This window comes from Gobio gobio (assembly GCF_949357685.1).
Source record: "Gobio gobio genome assembly, chromosome: 16".
NCBI classification, from domain to species: Eukaryota; Metazoa; Chordata; class Actinopteri; order Cypriniformes; family Gobionidae; genus Gobio; species Gobio gobio.
The window spans coordinates 8,368,406-8,390,706 of NC_137109.1; the positions used below are offsets into that span (position 1 = coordinate 8,368,406).

The following is a 22,301-nucleotide window of genomic DNA, read 5'->3' on the forward strand; positions in this document are numbered from 1 at the left end:
TGAAAACAAACAATTGGATTTTAAAGAATTTTGAGGAAATATAGATAGCTCTACAGTTGGAATTGGATATCAAACCAAAAATTGGATATTGTAACGGTCGGGTGAACCAGGAACAGGCTGAAGACTCAGAGGATCACAAACTTCATAAAGAACACGCAGACAGAAACACGACCCAACATAACAGTGACTAGACAAAGACTGAGCGAACAAGAGGAACTTAAATAGCAGACAGAAACGAGATAATTAACTAAACACAGCTGAACCAAATGAACTCATAAGGACGGTGACCATGGAAACAAGGAGTGGCGGGAAACTGAACAAAGGAATGAATCAAAAAAGTCCAAAACACAAACAGAACTGTGACAGATATATAGTTTGAATTGGATTGATGTGAATTAATGTGAGAGTAAACGCTGAGAGATGTAAGACAATTTTTGCAAGAAATTCCAACAATAAATACAAAAAAAACCTATACAGCTCGACTACTAATGTTGATCTGGGTGTAACTATAACTATTATTTGGTGAGCATTGAATGAATATATTACCCTCAGAACATGTACAAGTCCAAAATCTTCTGAATTGAGAAAATGTACTAGACATTAATACTTCCTGCTGGCCAATAAACTGTCATTTGTATGCTAATATTTCACTGAGTTTTGTTTTGGTGGCATAACATCAAGAATGTGCTCTGGAGGCATTGGTCCAATTTATAACAGTTAGGACAAAGAAACAAAATAAAAAACACTTTCGTCTTCCTAGCTAAACATCAGTTTGTGACGTTTCCCCAAACCGCACAGCAGTCATTGAACTTTTATTTGGTCGACTGTTTTTATCTCGACAAAAATGCAATTACAATAATATTTCGTGTGGAGAGGACCGTTCCTTTTGTGATTTTGCCTCCTGCTTCGATGAAATCAAGCGTTGCACCTGCAGTCATCCCTCTGTGAATCACCGCACTGTTGACAACTGTCTGAGTCGCACATGGCTGGAATATGATTTCATCAAAGAGCTCTTGACCACAGCCACTACAACCCAGCAATTTACATGTAGCGTAAAACCACCACAGCATTCACAATGGGAAAAAACCCCCGCTCCATCAAGAGCTACTTCAGCCGAACAGCTCTGCTTATTCAGATGTGTGCTTCCACACCAAATTACCATTTCATGCAGAAAGATGTGTGTTTTCTGTTCAGTGCAGTATAGTCAAACCAGAGAGAGTGTATTCCATGAGCATCGCATTTTAATATGGCTTTAAATGCGAGGGAAACAAAGACGTGCACATTAGCATGTGCCAAGAATGAGTAGAAACGTGTGTTGTGTGCCAGAAAGAGAAAAGCTTACACTGTAACAGCATGGGAAACTGCAGCAAAAGTCAAGCATGACTGAAAATACTATCAGAACATGGCTAAGCTGACTTGAAACCCACCTAGGTTACCCTAAAATGTGGTTTAGACAAACAGATTGTGTCTTGAGTCCATGATGTCCAGAGGTGTGGTTTAGATTGACTGCTCACTAGATTTTAAGACCATGATCCCTAAAAATGCCATATACATTGACCGCTCACTTGATTTTAAACCATGACGCACAATAATGTCCTCTAAGTAGGCAGCTCACTAGACTTTATGATGCCCCAAAATGCTGTCTATGTTGGCAGCTAACAATGCAGTCTAGCTAGGCACCTTACTGGGTTTTGAGACTGTGATCCCCAAAAATCCACTCTACATAGGCAGCTGAGCTGACATGGTATTTTATACTAAAAATGCCCAGAAATGATGTCTAGACAACTCACTAGGTTTTCAGACCGTGATTCCCTAAAATACTGTCCAATTAGGCAGCTCTACTGAAGGGTTCACTTACACTGCAACACCACAAGAAAAGCATGGCTAATGCCCGAAACTACTAGAAGCATCTCAGCAGAGTGCATTGGTGCATTAGTTTCCAGTGGCATTGTTTCCGTATTTTTCCCCTTTCAGTTTTCCCAGAGGGATTTTAATGAAAGTCTTTGTAAAAGCATTATAAGCCACAAATCACCCAAACCAGCTATGAGGTTTTGATTTGAAGCAAAAAAGTTTTTGAAAATCAGACAAAAGGAAAAAGGTACAAGACTGTGAACTTAACAGCTTTAATGAGAAGAACTGCAATCCCATGAAGCACTGTAAAGGACATTGAATTATTAAGTTGATTATATACACGTATAGGTTGATATCCCTGAGAACATATTTTAACATCTTAAGTATTTATATTCTGTATCTTTTTGAATAAAATCATAAAAATGTATGCAAGACAAAAACTACCCAAACACTGGGTTGTTACGTCTGACCAGGATCTGGGTAACACAAAAACTACCCAAACACTGGGTTGTCACGTCTGACCCAGGATCTGGGTAACACAAAAACTACCCAAACACTGGGTTGTTACGTCTGACCCAGGATCTGGGTAACACAAAAACTACCCAAACACTGGGTTGTTACGTCTGACCAGGATCTGGGTAACACAAAAACTACCCAAACACTGGGTTGTTACGTCTGACCCAGGATCTGGGTAACACAAAACTACCCAAACACTGGGTTGTTACATCTGACCCAGGATCTGGGTAACACAAAAACTACCCAAACACTGGGTTGTTATGTCTGACCCAGGATCTGGGTAACACAAAAACTACCCAAACACTGGGTTGTTACATCTGACCCAGGATCTGGGTAACACAAAAACTACCCAAACACTGGGTTGTTACGTCTGACCCAGGATCTGGGTAACACAAAAACTACCCAAACACTGGGTTGTCACACCTGACCCAGGATCTGAGTAACACAAACTACCAAAACACTGGGTTGTTACATCTGACCCAGGATCTGGGTAACACAAACTACCCAAACACTGGGTTGTTACATCTGACCTAGGATCTGGGTAACACAAAAACTACCCAAACACTGGGTTGTTACGTCTGACCCAGGATCTGGGTAACACAAAAACTACCCAAACACTGGGTTGTCACACCTGACCCAGGATCTGAGTAACACAAACTACCCAAACACTGGGTTGTTACATCTGACCCAGGATCTGGGTAACACAAACTACCCAAACACTGGGTTGTTACATCTGACCTAGGATTTGGGTAACACAAACTACCCAAACACTGGGTTGTTACATCTGACCCAGGATCTGGGTTACACAAAAACTACCCAAACACTGGGTTGTTACGTCTGTCCCAGGATCTGGGTTACACAAAAACTACCCAAACACTGGGTTGTTACGTCTGTCCCAGGATCTGGGTAACACAAAAACTACCCAAACACTGGGTTGTTACATCTGACCCAGGATCTGGGTTACACAAAAACTACCCAAACACTGGGTTGTTACGTCTGACCCAGGATCTGGGTAACACAAAAACTACCCAAACACTGGGTTGTTACATCTGACCCAGGATCTGGGTAACACAAACTACCCAAACACTGGGTTGTTACATCTGACCAAGGATCTGGGTTACACAAAAACTATCCAAACACTGGGTTGTTATGTCTGACCCAGGATCTGGTAACACAAACACTTTCCAAACACTGAAAAAATAACCAAAAAAAATTACCCAAAATGCGCAACCCAGGATTCGGGTAGAAAAGAAACCAATATTTTTTAGAGTGCAATTATAAAACCCCACAGGAAAAATCTTGAAGGAACCAGCAGTGAATTAGTCTTCGGGGTTCACATCATTTGCAGTGCATCATGAGAGAGGGAATCTCCTCTTTTGGCGCGATTTGCTCGTCGTGACTCATTGGTGGAGTTTTCTGTAAAGCATCATGGATAATGTAGTTTTCCACCACAAATTCCACTGTTTAACACGATTATTTTAAACTTAAGTTGAAAGAATGATGGCTTCATGAAAAGCATTTATCATTGATTGACAGGTTCTGTCTTTTAAAGGTTTTGTAAAGTTATGGTTAAAAAACGAGGGTTTTTTTAACGTCCGGAGCCCGAATGTTGCACTATATTGTCAGTTAGAGAACATGTCAAATCAAAAAGGAGACATTTTTAACAGGCCAAGCATTCATTATTACTACTATCTCTGTGATTTCATTCACTGAGCTGAAACGCTAGACTGGCTCTTGAACTCTGGCCTCAGGTGAGCCGTCAGGAGAGTGTCTTGCGCTATCGGTGTGTGTAGATCTCAGGAAGCCTGCCGTTGAGGCCTGTGCACCGGCTCTGTCCCTCAGGAGCAGCCTGAGCTCTCTCCCCCTCCGGCCATGAAAAGCAATCAAGGAGCTGAACAATCTCCCCTGGACCTCACCTCGCAGTTTAATTACAGCGCCGTCTCACCGCAGCAGCTGCCTCACCGAGCTTATCCACGCTCCAGGAGAAAGACATGCTGCAATATGAGTCAAACACAGAAAATCACAGTCGTTGAAAATGAAACATGTACCGAGCGAGTGGTAGGATGGTAGCGGTACTGATACCAGTGTTATGGAATTATATGTAGTAGGGCTGTCAATAGATAAAAAAATTGTATCGCACAATTATCGTGAAATTAAGCATACACCATTTATCTTGTTTAACGCATTTATTCTGTCATCATTTGCTATTTCTCGCTAACTATCAGATTGAAGGATGATTCTCACAAAACTATTTTCTGCAAGGTTTTTTCAAGGTAAATTAAGGTGTTTTCCCAAAAAAGTTCACTTGGAGACTCCAAAAGGACGCCAAATCACCAAATGATATACACTCACCTAAAGGATAATTAGGAACACCTGTTCATGAATGCAATTATCTAATCAACCAATCACATGGCAGTTGCTTCAATGCATTTAGGGGTGTGGTCCTGGTCAAAACAATCTCCTGAACTCCAAACTGAATGTCAGAATGGGAAAGAAAGGTGATTTAAGCAATTTTGAGCGTGGCATGGTTGTTGGTGCCAGACGGGCCGGTCTGAGTATTTCACAATCTGCTCAGTTACTGGGATTTTCACGCACAACCATTTCTAGGGTTTACAACGAATGGTGTGAAAAGGGAAAAACATCCAGTCTGCGGCAGTCCTGTGGGAGAAAATGCCTTGTTGATGCTAGAGGTCAGAGGAGAATGGGCCGACTGATTCAAGCTGATAGAAGAGCAACTTTGACTGAAATACCACTCGTTACAACCGAGGTATGCAGCAAAGCATTTGTGAAGCCACAACACGCACAACCTTGAGGCGGATGGGCTTCAACAGCAGAAGACCCCACCGGGTACCACTCATCTCCACTACAAATAGGAAAAAGAGGCTACAATTTGCACGAGCTCACCAAAATTGGACAGTTGAAGACTGGAAAAATGTTGCCTGGTCTGATGAGTCTTGATTTCTGTTGAGACATTCAGATGCTAGAGTCAGAATTTGGAGTAAACAGAATGAGAACATGGATCCATCATGCCTTGTTACCACTGTGCAGGCTGGTGGTGGTGGTGTAATGGTGTGGGGGATGTTTTCTTGGCACACTTTAGGCCCCTTAGTGACAATTGGGCATCGTTTAAATGCCACGGCCTACCTGAGCATTGTTTCTGACCATGTCCATCCCTTTATGACCACCATGTCCCCATCCTCTGATGGCTACTTCCAGCAGGATAATGCACCATGTCACAAAGCTCGAATCATTTCAAATTGGTATCTTGAACATGACAATGAGTTCACTGAACTAAACTGTGGCCCCCACAGTCACCAGATCTCAACCCAATAGAGCATCTTTGGGATGTGGTGGAACGGGAGCTTCGTGTCCTGGATGTGCATCCCACAAATCTCCATCAACTGCAAGATGCTCTCCTATCAATATGGGCCAACATTTCTAAAGAATGCTTTCAGCACCTTGTTGAATCAATGCCACGTAGAATTAAGGCAGTTCTGAAGGTCAAACACAGTTTTAGTATGCGTTCCTAATAATCCTTTAGGTGAGTGTAAGTCACCTTTATTTATAGCGCTTTTACAATACAAATGGTTTCAAAGCAGCTTTACAGTGATAACAGGAAATTAATGCAGCAAAGATGGCTGTACAGCAGCTCTAGTCTAGCTCAAGGAAGTTTTTAATTGATTCATTTCCGTTAATTAGTTATTAACTTAGGGGCCGCTTGCACAACACCATTTTCAACTGAAAACAGACTTTTAATGTTTCGAGTGAGGAAAACTGTTTTGCCTGAGAACGCAAACTTTTGAAATAGGTTTGAAAGTGCACATTTTTTTAAAACGAGTTTTGAAACCGATACCGTTATCATCTCTGTCAGTGTTTCCCACACATAGACTAATTCGTTGCGGTGCGCCACAGAATCAACACCAGCCGCCACATATTGCGTGTCATTATGTCGTTTTACGCTATTTTAAGCACGCAGCGTATTCGTTCAGCTGCACTTCCTTTCCCTGCTCTCCCTCCGTCTCTCTGTCACTCACGTGCGTCTCTCGCTCTCAAATGGCCAAACTGGCTTTTGTTATGAATAAATTGCTTTTGTTATAAATTAACGCAATAAATAGCGTTTTGGTGCTAATGTGGCATAACAGTTAAACCCAGAGCCGTTGAAAAACAGAGTTGCGACCTGCTCTCTTCTCCCGGCGGCGCGCGGTCACGTGGTTCACGGAGCTCTCCATAGTTCCAAACAAACCAGCGCTGTGTCAATGCATTTGAATGGCTTCAGTGGATAAGACAACAGCTTCACTATACAGGTATTTGCAGCTATTTTTGGTAAACATGACAGCATAGTGTGCATTGATTATTACGTCAACCATATTTACAGTATCATGTTATTATGGAGAGTGATGGAGATTCAACATTGATAACATTAATGTTAATGTTTTTCTTGTATTTAGCCCTCAGCTATTCCTTACTAATTGGTCACCCTCACTCATTGATGGTCAAATGTGACCATATACCTTAACTATTTTTCAATTAAATAAATGTTCTATATTTTAGTTTAATAATATTGATTGAATATTTTGAGAAGATCTTTTGGTACTAAATAGGCCTACTATTTGTGCAATAATTATGGTCCATTAATTACCATTTAATGAATTAAAATATTTTTCTTCTAATATGTTTTCTTTTTTATATTACAATTAGTGTAGTAATTAAGGTTAAAATGGAGAAATCCAATGCAAATTAGAGTCATTATGTGGCTGGAAAAATAATAGCAGTGCTGGGCATCGTTAAAATGGGTACTAATTAATCACATTTTTTTCTGTAATTAATCGCGATTAATCACAAGTTTTTAATATTTTAAGTTTTTAATATTTTGATATTGTAATAATTTCAGTTACTCTCCAAATTAATGTATAAACAATTTAAAGACAGCATTATTTAAATATGTGTTGTATTGTCATCTTTTTGTGAATGAAGGCCAGTATCACTGATACTAAAGTCTCTATGAAACATTAATAACGTTACATTACAGTATAACTGAAAGCTCCCAATTTCAACATTTATTAGGCTTTAAAAAAACTACTTTTAATTTAATTGAACTTAAAACAATCTTTACATAAACCCCGAAATAATAAATGTTATATTTACCCATGGCCTTCCCTGTTATACAGAAATGTACTAGTTATCAAACACCTTTCTTAACTGCATAAATAATAAATGAAATATAGATGAATCATCATTAAAGCTACAATTTTCTCTGTTCCCGTTGTTCTGTGATGAACATTAATGATAGGCATCATCAGTGCTACTGCCACTTTAAGAACAGCCGCGGATCTGACACGCTGTCCCGCGCATCTCATTTCCTCACAACTCTTTAAGTTCATTTAAGACGTTATTTAACTAATTTAAGACTCCTAATATGTGAATACTCAAAATCCTCTGTGTTATTGTTTGTTCAAGAGCAAAAGAGAACTCGATGTGAGCAGGAAACTGACGCAAGTCTATCTATGCATCGAGTGTGTCTGTGCGTCGTGTGTGTGTGTGTAGCTGATATGAGACGCATCCACACAGACAGGACATTGGCATACAGCGCCTTCTCTTGTGTCGTGATGATCATGTAACGCTAAGCAAAAATGGATATAAAAACGGACGCTGCGTTATTTGAGTTAAATATTTTTAATGCGTTAAGCTGAAAAAATTAATCGCCCGCGTTAACGCGTTCATTTGCCCAGCCCTAAATAATAGATTTCATTTGTAATGCCATGGTTTACCCACTATGGGTGCCTGTATGGCTCATTATTAAATATACATGTATCTAGTCTGGTTGCTCAAAAAAATATTGCAGATCATAACTGCTTACTTATTTTTAGGTTTTGCATTTGAATACATATTTAGACATGATCAAACACTAGATTTCTTTAAATGTGAAATTTTAAAACGTAAATAACTTTTTAATGATACCTATATAAGCACACACAAGTGAATATTAATGAATGCGAGGAAATATAATTTAAAATGGAACTTATTTTTCCTTTTATGTACAGTAGGCTATGTACATATGAATTGATACTGAATCAAGATCAAAATCGATTTTTGTGCCTATCACCAACCCCAATTACCCCACCCAAATCGTTTTATTTTTGTTTTTGTCTGCACGTTGTCAGTTTAGCCAATAGTATTTCGACAGCACAGATTGCCAGTTGGCGGAAAACCCAGCGTATTGCTGACACGGAAGCCAGCGAACAAACTGGGTCAGAGATTGCATGTTTCTACCCGACCTAAAAAGCCTTGGCACATTAAGGCCCCGTCCACATGGAGACGCGTTTAGCTGTATACGTAAACATTTTGTATTGTATCAGCGTTTCGTCCACACTGATCTGCCGTTTTGGGAGCATAAAACCGATATTTTTTTAAACCGGGTCCCAGAGTGGATAAATGAAAACGACAGCTTTGCGTTTTTGTATGTACAGCCAATCCGTATATTTTGTGAAACGGTGATGTCGTCACACCACGTCTCGCACGGTAAAGACTAGAAAGGGATACAGCAACGGGCACTGGACATGCACACATCAATATTGCGTCATTTAATTACTGTATTTGCATTATTGTTTTAGGGTAGGTTTAGGGTGTAGGCATTAATAAAACACAATCTGGTATGTAGCAAGTGAGAATTGTGAGAATTTGCCTCACGTCCAGCTGTTGCTGTACCCCTTCTAGCCACAACTTTTCAGTGTATTTCTGTGGCAGAGTTACAGCGCCACATACTGGCCTGGCATGTAAACTACATCGCTTTGAGTCGGTTTCATTGCTCTCGTGTGTACGCAGATATTTCTTCGGATAGATCGGAAAAAGATCGGATAGGGAAAGCTCTGGCTTTGTGTGGACGGGGCCTAAATCACGGATAAATCAACTCATCAACTAGTCTGAGAAGGAGGGGGCGGGGCAAACAATATTTTGAAAGTGGACTGCAGTACCCATTTCAACCACTAGCTGCCATTCCAAACATTTTAAAAATCGAGTTGGACGTATGATGAAGTATTTCTGTGCCAAATACACTCCTTCAGAAGTTTCGTAAAGTTTTTTTTAGAGTATGGTCTTGTATGATGTCATAAAGTGTGGAATTCCTTGTATGGGCACTTCTCCCGGATGAGCGCACACACACACACATCAACCAGAGTGAGAGCAAGAGCGCGCCCATCAACGAGCTTTGCTCAGGTTACGGAAGCCGTCGGCAGCGCTGCCATTTTGTTTTTAGACCACAAAATCAACAATGTCACTAAAGAAGTGTGTTTCCGGTTGTGAGGGAAAGATAACCTTGTTCAGCTTCCCACATAACCCAGCGTTAAGGAAACAGTGGAGTCAGTTTGTTTTTCCGGAGCAACAACGGAGTTCTGCAAGTGTGTGTGTGTGTTTTTGTTCCTGGTCACGAGTCGAAACCACAGGCCGTGAGTGAAAGTGCATCAAATGTCTGTTTTGCTGGCAATATAATGTGAACGACACAGATGTATAGTGAATAGAAAGTTATAATGCCGTGATGTATTGTGTGTGTCATAGGTGTGTGTGTGCTTGTGACTCTTTAGCTCCGCCCACTGCACGCCTACACAAGCTCGGCTGTTTTCTGAAAGAATCGGTACAGCGGATCTGTCTTTTATAAATATATAGATATGAAGGATGCGATGCTACTCTTTAGGCACTCAAGATTAACATGAGACTGGCAGAAACCGTGTGTGTAATGACTCCTTTCAGGGTTTTGAATTAGTTTTAATATGCTTTAACAATGACAGCCCTAATATAGATAGCTGATAACAGATAAATGATCAAATAATAAAATATTGAATTTAAATGAACAGTATTTTGCACAATATTTATGCCAAATTCCACTCGAAATATTGAAAAACAGAAATCCCGTTTATTAGACGACCCTATTGGAACGGACAACATTTCGGTGCAATGATCAGTTAATCAGGCACAAATACCAGCTAATGCTGATAATCTCAAAACCACAGCCGGTTAATCTGCCTGGGCTATAACTTAGTCTCGCTAATTGAAACATACTCAAGTTTCCCGTGAATCATCAAGGTATGTTCTCTTCTCACTACATAATCACTCAGCAAAACTGTTATTGTAATGTGGCTAATAAGGGATTTTTCCCACTGCAGTGGCTTAGTAATAAAGAAGCTTTCAGAAATCCTTTAGGCCAAGGTCTTTCAATTAAACGAACAAAAACAATACGCTCACAACGACAGCGCTTGCAGTCCAAGGCAAATCAACGCAAGTGAGCTGTGAAAAGATGCATGAAAAAACATCATAAAGAGTGGAATTAAAGGAACGCTGCAAAATGAAGGGTACACCAAAATGTAGAAAGCAGAACTGGAATGCCGTTAAATCAAAAATGATTGAGAACAAATACTTTGTGATGCCATCTGGTCACCTCGAAAACATTCATCCTTATAGCCATCATCTCAGAGGGCATTGTGTTGATGACCATAGGGAAGAAAACCAGCAGACGCTATGACTAAACGCTGGGGAAAAAAAGAAGGAAAGAAACACACTAGCCCATTGATAGACTTGTGACTCAGTGAGTGAGCGGCACAGATTGGACTGACATAGTGCTCAAAACTGCCAATGTATTCAATCCGAATGCGATTCAGTTCTTTTACATGACTACAAACAAACACAGCCGTCACCAGATTTGAGGCCCTCCGTCCGTATAATTCTTCAAATCAAGCATCTTTGACACATCCATTCGGATATCTCAGGCAGAAACTGGACGCCCAAAAATGCTGTCTAGGTCAGTCATGAATTGTCACAGTTTGTTCTTGAAACCCAAAGAACTTGAGGTTGATGAGACAAACACTGCATTTCCAATACTGTTACTGAATAATGACAATACGTTAATGAACTAGTATGCATCTCGAAGGGACATTTGAAAATTACCTCATATATACACTTTTTGGCACAAGAAATTAAGAGTATTTGGCAAGAATGATCCAACACTAACCTACCTAGACGGCATCATTTAAAACTGCGCCTATGATGGGGAAAACATGCTGTCTGAGTGAGTTATGAGTCCATGATGCCCAAAAATGCTGTCAAGGTGGGCAACTAAGTCCCCCAAAAATGCCCTCTGGGTATATGAAACCATGATATAGGAAACCATGTCCAAAAACGATTTCAAGGTAGGCTGCTCACTGTTTTTTGACACCATATGATGTCCACCCCCAATAAAAAAAATCTATGTAGGCAGCTCTAGAGATTTTAATCTTCCAAAATGCAGTCAATGAAGGTTTTCAGCCGGAGCCCAAACGTGCCGTCTATGGCAGCGCACTGGGTTTTACGACACATGCCCCCCCAAAATGCTTGGTTTTGAGACAAGTGTCCGAAGTGAGCAGGGATTCAAGAAGCCAAAAGTAACATAATGAACACCTCCTCATCGTATCTCATAACACCAATGTGCACTGTATAAGAACAGTCATGCAATGCATATTGACAAAGTGGTGCGTTTTCATCCGTGTTTCATGCGGAACAGCACTTACCCATTCTTTGTGCAGCCAGTTGGTGTTTATTTCTGAACGCCGGGTGCTTTTCACCACCAAACAGCTCATATGTTGCAATAATTTCCTTTAATCAGAGGCACTTGTGCATGTTTTCGCGCATCCCGGGCCTCCAGTCAGAGCGCAGGTGGACGCGCCTCCCGTCAGTGATGGAGAACAGCCCGTGATTCTCTCTCCTCTATCGCTCCATCTCTAATGGACAGCAGGACCGCGTCTTAAAATCTCCGCTGAAGACCACTCATCAGCTCCAGCGTGTCTCCATCAGCAAATCAGCTGCTGGATGCTGCCATTGTTCGGGCTGCTGGGTCTCGGTGTGATGGGCGCAGTCTCGTAAGCGCGCTCGCTCGGTGACTCGCTGCTCCCCTCGCGCGTCTCTCTCCGGCTCGTGAGAGTGCGCGCGCCCTCGGAGCTCAGAGGCTCGTGACGTGTGCGTGAAGGGGAGGTGCTACAGGTGAAAAGGCCACAAAGTTTTGTTTTTCCTTTTAGCCAAATGTAACGTTACCATAAAGACAATACATAAACATAAACATAATTCTGATACATCACTGATTCTTGAGATAAGGGACAAAACGTGTTTTAAAATGTTAAAAAATAAAAAACGAACACTACATTATTAAAAATTGGTATTTTTGTAGACAACGATCTCAGTACCATGTAAGGGAACAGTTTTTTTTTTTTTCTGAAAAATTATATTTATTCAGTCCATAACTTAATTTGTGTCAACTCCGTCAGACACACTAATAAGCATGCTAATATCCAAAAACAATGTCAAATCTTCAGTTATGTAGCTAATACTAGTGTTCAGTAAAGGAGCTAAATCATAAAATACATTCTCTGTTTATTTTTTTGTTTGTTTTCACACTATTATGAACAACCCAGTTTCAAAATTCCTTAATTCTCCTCCCTCCTTTTAATATTAAACATATATCACCAATGTTTTTAGATAATTAAGACATATCATCCTGTAGTTCCATTGATGTTTTAACATATTTACACAATAAATTGAAAAAAGAATAAGCGATTTTTTTTTCCAAACGAACAAAAACCTTCACCTGACGGTGTAAAATACTGATGGAGTTGACAAAGGTTGAGCTGAGACCAGAATAGAATCATAAAACAGCATTAGAAGAATTCCCAATTTGCAAAAAAACCCGTATTAAATCACATTATACAGACTTTTTGAGAGCATTTGTCAACTATCAGACATAAAATGAGTTGACAAAATTGAATGTTTTTCCACCTTAATCACAGTGGAGCAATTTAATGTTTTTCCTCAGTTGTAGCTGCCTTAATGCCTTAATAAACATATCAAAATGGCAAGATTTATCCCACAACTATTTACAGAAACTATTACGCTGCGTTGACGGAGTTGACATGTTAAAGGTCCCATGGCATGACATTTTCATTTTATGAGGTTTGTTAACATTAATATGAGTTCCCCTTGCCTGTATCTGGTCCCAAAGTGGCTAAAAATTTCGATATGTGTAAACCGAGTTCTGGCTGTCTTGCTCTGCCTTTGAGAAAATGAGAGCTCAGACGAGCCGATCTGGAATCTTCCCTGTATGTCGTCATACGGGGAACGGTTACCTCCCCTTTCTCTGCTTTGCCCGCCCAGTGAATTTGGAGAAAATGGACGTCAGCACAGGCTTTACAAACAGACTTTTACCATATGGATTCGACAGCCCCGCCACAAACAGTGAGTAACAGTGTTCATTAATGCCTGATCTGTGATCAGTGATTTCTGATGTGTAGCTAATCATTCAAGTTCACATAGAGTTTCTTTCTAAATCGTTTAATACTGTCAGTCCCGCCGCTGGCCGTCTTGATGCCCTAAGCGTAATGCATCCGTGAATCAAGCCAGTGACTAAAACGATCAACTTCACATCGTTTGTGAAAGATTTTGTGAGAGAAATAGCACTGCAATGACGAGATCACTGCATTCACGCGATCAACAGACTGTCTGTCTACACAATGCTCATCACTGCAGCCTTTCATGTGATATAAATAATGCAAGCAAAATAACTTGCGCTTTCAACAACTCAGTACAATAAAACCTTCTCAGCAATCTTTCTCCTGCTCTCCGTCTCTCTGCAGTCCGTCTCTCTGCAGTCCGTCTCTCTGGCAGTGTTTGCAGATCTCGCTAAACCACGCCCCCTCTGCCACATAATCTAATACTCATTTCAAATGCAAAGATGTCAGCCAATCACAACAGTGGGCGTTTACACTGAAGTCTCACAGCAGACACGCCCCTTGAAACAGAGCATTCAAGCCAGAGGGCTAATATCAGTATAGAAAAAATGCCTTTTATTTCTAAATTATGACATGTTTCAATGTAAAAAACATACTAACAATATAAGTACACCTCAGAAAACATAAACAATTAAATAAAAATCCATGCCAGGGGACCTTTAAGGCTGTGACCACAGAGACTTCAATATTGTTTGTTTAAAATATAAAAAAATCTATAACTGAGTTTATTGTGAGTTCTATTGTGAGATCCACAATGAGCAGGAAATAGCAAATACTCCTCAGAGTTAAAGCTGCCCATGACACTGCATGATTTATTCAGAATTATAAAAATATCCTGAGTTGACGCAAAGTGAGGACAAAACCTTTATATAATACTAAATAAATTATTTAAAAGAATAAGCAATGAATATCCTGAGTATACAAATTTCCCTTAGATGTAACTTTTTAAGGATTTTAATTGTGTTGACATTCTTACTTTTTAACATAAATAGGGCTTTTGTGTGCGGGACATGTTTTGTCCCTTATCTCAAGAATCAGTGACATGCAGATGATGAATCTTCTGATTAGATTTGCATTTAATAACGTTAAGGTTTTATTGGGAGGTCAGACAGGGGTGAGTTTTCACTAATGAAAATTACTTTCCAAAATCGAATGCTATGTTACTTGGCAGAACACGTGTTAATTGCAAATATAACAATATTGAAACCTTGTCAAATAAATTACTCTTAAGATCCTTTCACACCAAGGATGATAACTATAAAAATAACGATATTAAATGTAAAAATTGTTCTACATATAAATTAATAGCTATACCACAACTATAACGATAATGACCCTGAAATATCGATGGAATCACTTCCAGAATTTTTTTTTACAGCTGATGAATGATAAAAACATTGACAGCCAATCATTTAAAGCAGTAGATAAAATTGCAGCGCGTGCTTATATTAAAGGCCCACCGAAACACGCAGCCTTATTCAATATTTTGACATAATTTCCACTGAAAGACAGGGCGGGACATATATCGAACAGCTCCTCCCCTTTTAAAAAAATTGCCAATAGCATTTCGTTTTTATCACAGCTCGGCCGGTTGGGCGGTTTTGAATTGAATTGTGTGGCTTAAAATGGGTTTGGGTGAGTGGACAAAATTTGGGCTGGTTTGGGGTCAGTTCAGTGGTTTTCAAACCGTATTGTCTAATTCGCTAATAAACAAAACTCATGTTTGGATGTACTCAATAAAGTCATCATGACGTTACTACACAGGGCCACGCAGAGTAGGCTGGCATTGGTGTTGACGTCGCCAACGAGCATGCACTTTTAGCCAATCAGCGATCAGCAGGCAGACGTGATCATTCATGATTGACGGCAGGTTTTTAGCGCGATAATTTGTAGCTGTATATGTAACCCCTTCTGTTCGACCCGCCCACTCAAAGCAGGACTCGAACTCGGGTCTGCCAGCATGAGAGTCAGACGCTCTAACAAGAAGGCTAAAGGCTGCGACCTCTAGCGTAATTCGCTAGAGCGTCTCTTGAGATCAGAGGAGTGAGGTTTACTCACATAGTGACTACTCGCTGGCCTCCGTTACACTCACCCCCCAAAACCTCACTCCCATCCGAGTTACGGCACCAATGTAACCCCTCCTGTTCGAACCGCCCGCTCCAAGCGGGACTCGAACCCGGGTCCGCCGGCATGAGAGTCAGACGCTCTAACAATGAGGTTAAAGGCTGCAACCTCTAGTGTCAGTCGCTAGAGCGTCTCTTGAGATCAGAGGAGTGAGGTTTAATCGCACAGCGACTACTAGCTGGCCTCCGTTACATATCGTCGCTGCCCGATAAACTCACGTATGTCCAAAACGGTTACTTTTCAGGAAGTGAAAAAAACACAGTATTTCAAAAGCAGTTGAATGTAGCGTTGTCATACTTGGTACGGCATCTTTACATGTAACCATATTCTTGCCAGTGTAATGATATGATCCACATTTGACCAAAATTGAGTTTAAATGGACATATGTGCATATTTTACAGTGACGGTGGTCGATACGCGTTCTTCCGATCATTAATTAGAATGGCCAAGTCGCGTTTCATATTGACAGAGGAATACGTGTGAAGAACTAGATAAAAAAACTAATCTGTGAAGAACTAGATTAGAACTAAACTGTGGAGAGCTTCAATGTCGTACTTTCGTCAGCCAGGTTCACAAATATAAAAATAAATTAAAATATTTGGTGACAATTACTTCGTCTAGAACCATTTACCGATAAATAATAGTTGTGAATATATAATAAACTTGAGAACAGTTGTCAAAAACAAACGTTTGCTGATACTTTACCTCACAGTGTTATTCAGCTATCCAGTGCTGAGCTTCGATGAAACTTCACGAGACCGGCGAGATGCTTCCACAGGGCGGGAGATACGCGGCGTGATTGACAGCTTTGACACCAAATGGATTTACGTGAAAATCAGATGACATGATTTCACAACTTTTCATTGGCCATTTAGATATGTGAAGCATACTGTATACGGAAATGAACCTGGACATTCAATCCGTCGAAAAATCTCAAAATCGGCAAAATGGACATACGTGGTTTTCATCGGACAGCGACGATATATTCAAGTGATCGATATGCCAAAGTGGCATAATATACAGTTGTATCTACAGTAAACAGTGGGAGAGTGACCCTACACCTGTGGTGGGAGATGACTTGAAGGCTCTTTATATAGCTAACTCTGAGAGCACAGTAAGGTAAGGTAACAAAAGTAAGGACGCTGTTGTTGTTATTTTTCATTGTCAGATTATTGTATCTGAATTCATCAATGAATGACACATTTTGGCTGTGGTGTGTGCATTGTGTGTGAAATGCCTGCTCATTATGTTGCTTGTTCCGATCACTTATATTGGGCACTTTTTGCACTTACATTGAATCATTCTTACTGTGGACAGGATGCATGTGTTTTTCCGAGGGTTAAAGTCATCGGTTAATTACTTGATTGCAGTTTTGACAGTTTCCACCTGGACATTTGAGTCATGTTTGCTAATTCTCTTTAATTTATTTGCCCTGTTTTGATCCGATTTCCTGGGAAATTTATTTAGTTTTATTTTATTTTGTCAACCTTGACAGACATGGCAATAAAATTATATCATTATTTTGGCAGCTAAAATTTGGGGTGTCTTTTTCTTGGCGTGGGCGGGTTTTGGTGAGCTTTTGGGCTGGAAAACATCGATTCAATCTGGCAACACAGCTGCTGAGCTCGGTAAAGCCACAGTTATCTCCTAATCTCAAACCATCTCACCTCCTAATATCACTTTAAAACACAGCATTCTGTGCAGAATTCAAATGGGTACGATATGTTTTCTGGTCTGCGCCGACTTGCGCATAAGATCCACTCTGTGCTATCTATCGTGTCTCTGGACCAATCTGTGGTGTTGAGCAAAGCAGCATATTTGAGGGAATTGTTCAAAGCTGCGTTTTGTGTAAGCGTTGCCCTCCTGCCGTCTCCTTTTCCATTGTGTGATTCCCAGCCTACGTAGAGACATTATCCTGGTAAACAGTGAAATACAGTCCTCATTAAGCTCTGATCTCTGGAAGCAGCACACACACATCACTGTAGACATGGACATCTGTGGATGCTAAGGTTCATTTGGCCTTCCATCACAATCCAGCACAACTAACAAATGCTTCTACTTCAGCTTGGCGTGTGACACGCTGCCAAATATACTATGAGAAATGGCGAGGACGTTGTTCTTCGTCACAATTACAAATGAATAAGAATCAGCCCAACCAATTTAGAAATGTCCATTTTCATTGTCAGAAAACTAGACTAGAAGACAAGCTAAATCCTGCAAAATGTCCAAATTAACATTCCAATGATTTAATCACAGATTTTAGTAAGTTCAGAGTTGAGATGGGTTGATATACAGGGCATTGTATCACCTCTAGTCCCAGCCAACATGTGTATGGGCTATTCTTGGGCTACATGGGTACCAAGTTGGCATGGGCCCAAAATGGGCATTTTATTTGGGGCTACTTGGGTAGGTCCCAAATGGGTGTTCTATTTGACACGCTCTGAGTGGGATTCGAATCGGGGTCTCTGACGTGGGAGGCGGGAGCGCTAACAAGGACATGCTGTCTAGGTCAGTCATTAATTGTCAGGCATGAGATTGTTCTTGAAACCGAAAGAATGTGAGGTTGATGAAACAAACACTAATGTCCATACTGTTACTGAATAATGACAATAAGTTAATGAGATATTATGCATCTTGAAGGGACACAAGCATAATGTATTTTAGTGCTCACAGTTTTTCTTTTGAAAATGACCTCAGATTTGTTTGTTTGATCTACACTTTTGAATGATCCAACACTTTGGGTTCGAAAAACCTAATGAGCTACCTACCTATAGCATCATTTAAAACTGTGCCTATGGTGGGGAAAACATGCCATGTAAGTGAGCAGTCCACTTATGTGTCCATGCTGCCCAAAAATGCTGTCTAGGTAAGCAACTAAGACTTCCAAAAATGCCAATGTCCAATGGCATGTCCAAAAAATTTTTTCAAGGTAGGCTGTTTTTTGACACCATATGATGTCCCCCAAAAATGTTAATTTAGGCAGCTCTAGAGATTATGATGTTTCAAAATGCTGTCAATGTAGGTTTTCAGTCTGTGGTGCACAAAATGGCAGCACACTAGGTTTTACAACACATGCTTGGGCACGCTAACAAGGATGCTTAAGACCACAGCCGCTAGTGTGCCTCTTGAGGACAGGGGAGTGAGGTTTAAACGCACAGCTCTTACTGGCCAACGTTTGTTACACTCACCCTACATCTCACTCTCATCCGGGTCACAGCACCAAATGTAACCGGTTCAACTCGACCCGCTCTGAGCGGGATTCAAACCGGAGTCTCTCCGGCGTGTGAGGCAGGTGCGCTAACAAGGATGCTTAAGACCACAGCCGCTAGTGTCAGTCACCGGGTTTACACACACAGCTCTTACTGGCCTACGTCTGTTACACTCACCCTAAACCTCACTCTCATCTGGGTCACGGCACCAATGTAACCGATCCTACTCAACCCACTCCGAGCAGGATTCTAACTTGAGTCTCTCTGGCATGTGAGGCAGCTGTGCTAACAAGGATGCTTAAGACCACAGCCGCTAGCATCAGTCACTAGGTTTACACACACAGCTATTACTGGCCTACGTCCATTACACTCACCCCCCTAAACCTCACTCACATCCGGGTCACAGCACCAAATGTAACCGGTCCTACATGACCCGCTCCGAGCAGGATTCGTCAGGGGTCGCTCCGGCGTGTGAGGCAGGTGCGCTAGCAAGGATGCTTAAGACCACAGCCGCTAGCGTTAGTCACTGGGTTTACACACACAGCTCTTACTGGCCTACGTCCTTTACACTCACCCCCTTAAACCTCACTCACATCCAGGTCACAGCACCAAATGTAACCGGTCCTACATGACCCGCTCCGAGCAGGATTCAAACCGGGTCTCTCCGGTGTGTGAGGCAGGTGCGCTAGCAAGGATGCTTAAGACCACAGCCGCTAATGTCAGTCACTGGGTTTACACACACAGCTCTTACTGGCCTACGTCCGTTACACTCACCCCCTTTAACCTCACTGCCATCCGGGTCACGGCGCCACATGTAACCGGTCCTACACGACCCGCTCCAAGCAGGATTCGACCGGGGTCTCTCCGGCGTGGGAGGCAGGTGCGTTAGTAAGGATGCTTAAGACCACAGCCGCTAGCGTTAGTCACTGGGTTTACACACACAGCTCTTACTGGCCTACGTCTGTTACACTCACCCTAAACCTCACTCTCATCCGGGTCACGGCACCAATGTAACCGATCCTACTCAACCCACTCCGAGCAGGATTCTAACTTGAGTCTCTCTGGCATGTGAGGCAGCTGTGCTAACAAGGATGCTTAAGACCACAGCCGCTAGCATCAGTCACTAGGTTTACACACACAGCTATTACTGGCCTACATCCGTTACACTCACCCCCCTAAACCTCACTCACATCCGGGTCACAGCACCAAATGTAACCGGTCCTACATGACCCGCTCCGAGCAGGATTCGTCAGGGGTCGCTCCGGCGTGTGAGGCAGGTGCGCTAGCAAGGATGCTTAAGACCACAGCCGCTAGTGTCAGTCATTAGGTTTACACACACAGCTCTTACTGGCCTACATCCGTTACACTCACCCCCCTAAACCTCACTCCCATCCAGGTCACGGCGCCACATGTAACCGGTCCTACATGACCCGCTCCGAGCAGGATTCGTCAGGGGTCGCTCCGGCGTGTGAGGCAGGTGCGCTAGCAAGGATGCTTAAGACCACAGCCGCTAGTGTCAGTCATTAGGTTTACACACACAGCTCTTACTGGCCTACATCCGTTACACTCACCCCCCTAAACCTCACTCCCATCCAGGTCACGGCGCCACATGTAACCAGTCCTACATGACCCGCTCCGAGCAGGATTCGACCGGGGTCTCTCCGGCGTGGGAGGTGGGTGCTCTAGCAAGGATGCTTAAGACCACAGCCGCTAATGTCAGTCACTGGGTTTACACACACAGCTCTTACTGGCCTACGTCCTTTATACTCACCCCCCTAAACCTCACTCACATCCGGGTCACAGCACCAAATGTAACCGGTCCTACATGACCCGCTCCGAGCAGGATTCAAACTGGGTCTCTCCGGCGTGGGAGGCATGTGCGCTAGCAAGGATGCTTAAGACCACAGCTGCTAGCGTCAGTCACTGGGTTTACACACACAGCTCTTATTGGACTACGTCCGTTACACTCACCCTAAACCTCACTCCCATCCGGGTCACGGCGCCATATGTAACCGGTCCTACACGACCCGCTCCGAGCAGGATTCGAACCGGGGTCTCTCCGGCGTGTGAGGCAGGTGCGCTAGCAAGGACAATAAAGACTGCAGCCACCAGTGCACCTCTTGAGGCCAGTGGAGTGAGGTTTACATGCACAGCTCTTACTGGCCTATGACAGTTACATGCAAAAACCCAGATGGGCTATGTGGGTACAAGTTGGTTCCCTAAAGGAAAATGAGTGTATGGGCTCAAAATGCAGTATTATCAGTCAATCTGTACCAACTCAGCGACCATTATGCACATTAGCTGTAATTTTGCATAATAACTACATTTTCCCCTAATAAACCATAAGTATATCACAGTCTGCATTCATTTAATCGTCTGCTGTGCCAGTCTAATGATATTATTTATTATCATGTATGTCGCTAATTTGCTTTGGTCTGGGTGCTGTCATGATGTGTCAGCTAACGTTACATTTTGTGTGTCATACGTTTTGCAACGGTTGCCTGTTGTCACCATATTCCGCTGAAATGCACACGCCGATTGTGTGATGATGCAATTATTTGTAATGAGGATTTGCTTTTTATTACATTTTGTTTTATTGTGGTGATAACTCTCAAACTCACTGTGGTGATTGCTTGCTGCATTCTTGTCAGTCGAAGAGGACACGGTAAGCTAGGCTGATTTTAGGCTGTTTACCTCTTTCCCGACGAGGGAAGGGGGTGAGAGGGCCAAGGTTCAAGAGTCATGGTTCGCTACTGCGGCAGAATGCAGTTGTTCCAAATAAAATATTTATGAGAGAAGTTTTTCTTGCATATCATTGACCAGGTGAGAAGTACCTGCTTATGAAATTTAAATAATTTAGCTGGTATTTTTTTCAACATTATAATTGCAAATGAACAAAAAAATAAAGTGAACAAAATTGAGAGAAAATGTAGTGTGGGACTTCCAGACAGAGGAGAGATTTAAAAATAAAGTTAGGCCCAATTAATTTTAAGAGTGTTATTAAATGTACAATAAAATCAGGCATATCGAGACCACAAATTTCATCTCCTTCCATGTTATGTTTCCGACTTAAATACGTGACGTCAAAGAGGGACGAGTTTCCCAGGTGCACTTGAAGGGAGCATTAATGTTGAGCTCTTAGAAGAAAAGGTTCTAAAAGAACCTTAAAGGGTTCTGTCAGGCACTTCAGTCTTCATATATAGAACCTTTTAGAGGCTCCATCATGGGATCATCATTTTATGGATTTAATTTTAATTAATTAAAGGTGAAGTATGTAGCTTCAAAACAAGCCGAGTGAAGA

General features: G+C 41.8%; 1 protein-coding gene across 1 annotated transcript in view; it reads right to left on the reverse strand.

Moving 5' to 3' along the window:
* Nucleotides 1–12,298, reverse strand: part of nexmifb (neurite extension and migration factor b) — a 127,905-nt gene extending 115,607 nt beyond the window's left edge. Inside the window, exon 1 of the mRNA XM_079838165.1 lies at nucleotides 11,901–12,298. The gene's annotated coding sequence lies outside the window, so the exon portion shown is untranslated. The remainder of the gene's footprint in view (nucleotides 1–11,900) is intronic.
* Nucleotides 12,299–22,301: the final 10,003 nt, after the last annotated feature.